At 44.0% G+C, this 7,061-nt stretch overlaps 1 protein-coding gene across 1 annotated transcript in view; it reads right to left on the bottom strand.

Annotated features, from left to right (window-relative positions):
- Window positions 1-845, bottom strand: part of LOC143281043 (uncharacterized) — a 32,908-nt gene extending 32,063 nt beyond the window's left edge. The window contains exon 1 of the mRNA XM_076585948.1: window positions 533-845. The gene's annotated coding sequence lies outside the window, so the exon portion shown is untranslated. The remainder of the gene's footprint in view (window positions 1-532) is intronic.
- Between the last annotated feature and the right edge of the window lie 6,216 nt (window positions 846-7,061).

Genomic DNA, 7,061 nt, shown 5'->3' with positions numbered 1-7,061 from the left:
GACGGTGCAGCAGGGGGAAGGATATTGATCAGCACACACCGCGATACAAGTTTTATGGCGTTGTACTAGCAGCATGCTGTCTCTCTGGACCACGATGACAAGCATACAAAACGGCTGCGTTCCAAAACTGTTTTGGTGCCGAGGATTAATCGAGCAAAATATGCAAATTAGAGGACGTAAGGTGTGTGCCAGTGACCGAGCACGTCAGTGTGTGTGTGTGTGTGTAACTTAGACTGATCGATGGAAATACAACTAGAGAAAATGTAACACTGGCGATGGGATGTGCGAGGGGACGAAGACTGGTGTGGTCCCAATCCAGCACAAACATTCAGATTTTATTATCCACACACAAGTTTCAGGTGAAGCTAAGTAACGTTGAACTTCTCAGTCACAAGCATTGCACAATACCTCCTTGCTTTGGTTTGATACTCAAAGCACAAGGGCTAGAGTTCAAATAAGCAACTCTCTCTATATATAAGCCTTTTTTTATGCATTTCATGAACAACATACTGAACACGCACGGAGCTCTCACCTGAAGTACTGCTTGTAAGTCGTGAGCGAAGTCCCCTCCGAATTCTTTCAACAGACGACCCAGAAACCGTCAGCTAAGCACCCGCTATCACAAAACAACTGGAACGCTGAAGACGCGAAGTTTTACAACTTGGGTTACAAAAATAGTCCGTCCTACCAACTCCTGTGTGAGCAACACAGCACAACACACCTGGGTGGAAACAGCGTGATGGACTGTGACAGAGTGAAGTCATCCATACAATAGTCCTAGGCCCCGTGTCGTCTGCCGTTTTCGAGACAACGCAACACAAGAGGTCACTGCTGCGCGCCGGGGTGTTGCCAAGACTCCGGCGGTTCGCGGTGGCGCAATGGTGCGATGCCTTGAGGCCTGTTACGAACGTAAGCAGCACACAACACGACTGAATTCGAAAAGATTATTTGTCACGAACAGAATACCGATGCGGTATCGTACATAGGGCAATGTCCTTTTTTAGTATCCGAAATGCTAGAACCTATTTAAACAAACGTTTTCGTTCGTTTTGCAATGCAGGCATGTACGAAATGACATAGAGCGTGAAATCCCCCCTTCCAGTCAAGAGTAGGCTTTAAAACGACGTGAAAAGACCCATAATAATAAACACAAACCAACACTTGTCGATTCAAGCTGTCATGATTTGTTGTCGTTGATGACGCTGTTATTGCATTGTTGTTGTTGCTGCTTGTGGTTAACCTTTGCAAGGTTTGGTGGTGGTGGGTCAGTGGTGGGGTGGGGGCTATGAACGGAAAGAACTGTCTGGCACAGACTTAACACGTTGATGCAGACGATTTTGTGGACCAGGAAAGATGCCTGTACATTAGTGTAGTGATTGATTCCATAGCAAATTTAAGTAACATAACCTAAAATAGAGTTGACAACCACAACAACTGCAACAACAAAGTCACAATATCCTCTGGGCCTAATGGTAATAGCACTTGAACTATGCACGAGAATTGCCAGTAAAACAGGTCCCTAAATATGGGGTGCCAAAATAGGACATTGCTCAAAAGTGAAATAAAACTGGTGAAGTTAACATAGTCAGGTCCGTCCGCGGTGTGACGTCAGCCCACAATCTGACTGCAGCAGACAGCCAAACCGGGCCAGACGTTGAGATTTCTTTCCGAGGTATTCCCAGTCTGTAGTACGGATGTTGCATGTCAAATAGTGAAGCCTTCAAAAAGATCTTCAAGGTACCGCCAGGTTTTCTTGCGCCAGATGCAGGCTCATATCGAGAAGAAGGATCATCTCCGCGAGGCGGTTTATTCCCATCCTGACCGCATGTCCGACATCTCTGGGCTGAGCCCTCGTCAGGAGAGCCTCAGGTGCCGAAGAACGTCTTTGTTAGAGATCCTCGGTCTTGGCCATGGGATAACCACGGTTTTGCAAAGGCAGCACAAGTGGATCTTGTCAAGTGGTTTTAATTGTCTGCGTTGCAACGTCCACGTCTCATCGCCATACGGCAAGGAAGACAACTGCTCTGTGGACTTCAAGGTTCATCTTGATGCCTGTATCTGTCTGCAATGCTTCTGCTGTACACGCGTCCATCGTCAATGTGAAAAACTGCTTTAAAGCTGTGTGCACAACACACACGCCTGTGTGTGTGTGTGTGTGTGTGTGTGTGTGTGTGTGTGTGTGTGTCTATCTATCGGTGTCTGTGTGCGTGATAGAGAGAGAGAAACAAGGAGAAAGAGAGAGACACACACACACACACACAGAGAATCCCCTTGTTTGGCATTCGTATGTTTCAGTTAATTCTCCGTCCAAAAATGGAGGATGAAGCCTGCTCAAATAGAATAATTTTGATCGATCACAAGAGGTATATTCCGTCTATGAGCGCATGATGATGAAGCAATGAAGCTGTGCTGGTCTTTTAATCATCATAAAAAGCATGCTGTCTGCCGCAAGCGCATGAATGGGATGTGTCATAGCGAAGAAACAAGGAGAGAAACAGATAGTATTATGTTTGGTTTGAGTGTTAAGAAAGGCACCATCACTGCCCACTTTCAAAACGCAACTTGGACATTCATTTCAACATGCCTTCCGTCACCTTGAGACTGACTCTCTCCAGCTGTGTGTGTGTGTGTGTGTGTGTGTGTGTGTGTGTGTGTGTGTGTGTGTGTGTGTGTGTGTGTGTGTGTGTGTCCGTGCGTGAGTGTATGTGTTTGCATGTTGCTCAAGTTCACCTTTATCTGAATAAATGTGCGTGCCAGACGTATCCTGTCTGTACGTGTATTTGTTGTTGTTTTCTCCGTTTTTGTTGTTGTTGTTCGTTTCCACTGCATTGTACTGAAGAAAATGTCACTCGATATAATAATCATGCCGCTGTTCAGTCACCAGTTTAAAGGACAACAGAGAGATCTATGTTGGAAGTGCGACATAATCAAGTTCTCTGTCCCTCCTCTCCCATCTCTCTGTCTTCTCTCTGTTCACTGCTTTCTGAGTCTTTCCCAACATTTTGATGGTTGGTTTGCCGGTTTGTCATTTCTTCTTATGCGTTCGTTCGTTTGTACCTACAATTGGACTTTAACGAGTGTGGTCGTTTTTACCCCATTTAGGCAGACATACACCGTGTTCGGGGTTTTGTGTGCTGGATATGTTCGTGTTCGAACGCTGACATAAATTACGTGATCTTTAAGATTCGTGAGTGGTGTTCTGCATGTACATCTAGGCCCCTATGTGTGTACAGGAGGGATCAGGCATTAGCACATCGGTTTACCTGGGCGATGGAAAACATCTCCACCTACAACCCACCAGGCGCGGCCGGGATTCGAACACAAGGCCCTCACCTCAGACTGAAGGACCAGTGATCTAACCAATATATAGGCTGTCGCGCCTGTCTGGGGACTGCTTATCACTGTCGGTTTCTGTGTAAAACATGGCGGTCCCAACAGATGGCGTCAGGCGAGTCAAGCTGTTGCTGTTGGTAGACTCTGTGTGTGTGTGTGTGTGTGTGTGTGTGTGTGTGTGTGTGTGTGTGAGAGAGAGAGAGAGAGAGAGAGAGAGAGAGAGAGAAACAGTGCATGTGTTTGTGTATAATTATATATATATATATATGCTGTTGTTGTTGTTGTTGTTGTGTGTGTGTGTGTGTGTGTGTATTATATATATATATATATATATATATATATATATATATATATATATATGTGTGTGTGTGTGTGTGTGTCTGTGTATTATATATATATATATATATATATATATATATATATATGTGTGTGTGTGTGTGTGTGTGTGTTCTGTTTTGGGTGTGTGACTGATGTGGTGTGCTGTGTGCATGTGTGTGCTGGCGAGTGCTCTTTTGCTATCATGGTGGCGGTGGCGGTAGTGATTTTTTGTCTTTTTAATTTCTTATCTGCTTTTAAACTGACGTTCTTCCATTACAATCTGGAAACAGAAAACTCTATTAAAAAAAAAAAAAAAAAAAAAAAATCCACGAATGCTTTTACAAGACAGAATGCAATGCCCATGAAAACAGTTGCTCAATGCTGCAAAAGTCGTTATAGCAGTTCGATAAGCATTTTCCTTTGCGTGTGAATCGGTTTCGGAAATGCATTTTGATCGCCGAGGGTTTGGGTTCGAGGCCTTTGTGTGACACGGTGACAGGTTCTCAGATATGGGATAACATGAGCGGTGAGGGAGGGTATGTGTGTGTGTGGGGGGGGGTGGGGGGGTGGGGGGAGAGGAGGGCAGGGGTTGGGGGTGGGGGTGGGGGGGCAGATGATTGTACTAACGTCCACATCGTAGACTGTGAGGCATCATTTAAGTCACGCGCACTGTATGGATAATTATGTTCGCTTTCTGACGAAAGACTGTGTGTGCGTGTGCGTGTGTTGCTGTTGCTATTGTTGTTGTTGTTGTGTGTGTGTGTGTGTGTGTGTGTGCGCGCGCGCGTGTATGTGTTGTTGTTGTTGTTGTTGTGTGTGTGTTGTGGTTGTTGTTGTTCTGTGTGTGTGTGTGTGTGTGTGTGTGTGTGTGTGTGTGTGTAAGTGCGCGTCACGACGTATCAAAATACCGAAAGTGTACATCTTTCACAGCAAGTCCAACCCGTACTTGCCCTCCCTGTAAATTCTCCCCCATTCCCCCCCACCCCCCTCAGTCTCACCTCTTCCCGGTTTCTCTCAAACTTAGCCCAGTGTCAGCAAGCGAATACAAGGTCATAACCTTACACCACCAGAGTTCCTTACCGAATAAACGTTTCTTCAACTTTTAACTCCGCGGGTTTCACATCCACTATGAGATTAACCGACTACTGGAACGGACCAACGTCACCAAAAAACTGTGTATATGTGTGATCAATCAGACTGACACCTGGGAATAAAAATCATGTTTAAAAATCTTCGAATTCAGAGGTCAACTCTTGCTCGAGTTCTTGTTAAAACTTCAGGACCTGTGCGTGTACGTTCGACCCGTCTGCTGTCAGCAGCTGTGCAGACCCTGCTTGCTGCGTTCCATTTCAGAGGCATGTTCAATACCCCACCCCACCTGTTTCACCCCCACCCCCCCTCCCCGATATCTATTATTAGCAACATGTCTAATCTAACGGGACTGCTGACAGTGAATCGAAATCCGCTCGGGCAGTGAATGTTTTACGTTGAAGCCTGATTGCATGTCAGTGCCAGTTCGCTTGTTTCTTCGATCAAGGAAGAAGAAATCGTGTCAAGTTCTGGTGCTTTCATCGACGTATGATCTCATTAGTTGGTTAACTACCTCTGGGATTAACGGCCGAATAAAGTGGAGGAAGGGGCGGAGGTTGGGGTGTGGGGTGGGGGTTGGGGTTGGGGTGTGGAGGTGGGGCCTTTCTCAGACTACCCCGACACCACCAGGAGGACATAACGCTTAATTAGATGGGCAGCGAAATGACCTTTGTAAGTTCAATACTTTGTTTAATCTTGTTTATAAAATGCTAGATACAATTTGGTCATATATGATAGTATTTTTCAGCTTATGGTTATATAAAGCTGGTTTACATATCATTGTTCCTTTTTACTGCGCTGGGTTGCTTATTTTCATCTGCTTCTCTACCTTTTTTTTTTTTTTTTTTGACACATGTAATGAACAACAACACACTTAGTACTGTATCATACAACAAGTATCCTATTAAGTGATTTAAAACTGAAATAAGTTACGCGAACAAAGACTCCCATCAACCGTATGACGCGGGCTGTGAAGTAAGCGAACGAAACCCAGACGAGTTAGACACGAACTGATGCCCAAACAGCTAGCATGCACCCTCAAACTATGATTCTGAGGTGACGCTTTCAAATGGCTGTGGAATTAAGATGGGCTTCAGAATAATTCGTGTTCATGTTGGGAGTCTGTGATTCGAACATGACATTTTGACTGCGAGTTCATTCGGCTCTCAAAAAGCCGTGCTAACCAGGCACCCCCACGTATGGCCCCACACGCATTTAATTGGGATTGGACTGATTAATGGTAGATTCGAATCGTGTGTTCAAAAGTCTAAATAAGAACAACTGATGCACAAAGTTGTTGGACACATTCACATTTATTTTACTAACAGTATGACCGTAGGCCTTATAGTATCGCTAGGCGGGGCTTCTTTGGCTAGAGTTTGAGGCTGAAATATAAAATTTTCCAGAAAAGCAGCTTATTTGCTGCCCCTTTTCGATTCACATCATCGACATTAACTGGAAATAAGATATCGTCTGAACAGAAGCATGAACACATCCAACGAAAATGGGACGCAATTCAGAAATGTCTTCAACAAGGGGGATAATTAGTGGTACTGTTCGCAGAATAAGCGGACCCGAGTTGATTCCCATATATAAACGGAAAATAAATGGGGCATTGAGAGTAAAGAAAAAACAAGTTCAACCTTTTTTTTTTCTTTTCTTTATTTTAATCTTAGAGCAAGACAAAGGATGTACGCTCAAGACATTGTTGTTAGATCAGATAAACAAGACCCACAAAGGCATAACCCACAAACCTGCCCAGAAGGAGCATTCCAATTCTTTTCATACATTATTCACTTGGTATGTTTACACATCAATGACATCAGGAGAAAAACGCAAAGCAGTTATTTAGGTTTTACTTAGGAATTATCTCAGACAGAGAAAGACAGAAGGAAATTATGACGTGCTCGCACGCGCGCACACTCACACAGAGTCCGATTATGTGTTGGAAACGGCCTCGCTTTTTTCTCTCTTTTTTTATTTCTTCTCCTTTCCTTTTTTTTTTTTAAAGAGAAAAACGGGAAAGATGAATGTATTCGTCAAACACTCGTTTTTATTTATATACAAAAGAAAAGGTAAACACTAAGCATTTCAGTTAAAACCCCTTCAGTGCCGGGGAAAAACAGTAGAAAATGGTGTTTCGAGGCATTAAACAATCAGCCTGCCTAAACTGAGAAAACGGTCTAGAGATATACCACTCTGGATACACTGTGTGAATTTTCAGCTTCCAGAGTTATTTCCCTTCTGATGACGTCATCATTAACGCCCCTTTTTATGTACGTTATACGTACTATGGCACTCAAGAGATTTTAAATCAAGTT

The sequence above is a fragment of the Babylonia areolata genome, chromosome 4, assembly GCF_041734735.1.
Source record: "Babylonia areolata isolate BAREFJ2019XMU chromosome 4, ASM4173473v1, whole genome shotgun sequence".
Taxonomy (NCBI): domain Eukaryota; kingdom Metazoa; phylum Mollusca; class Gastropoda; order Neogastropoda; family Buccinidae; genus Babylonia; species Babylonia areolata.
The sequence above is the reverse complement of the archived record's forward strand: the minus strand, read 5'-3'. Positions and strand labels throughout refer to the sequence as shown.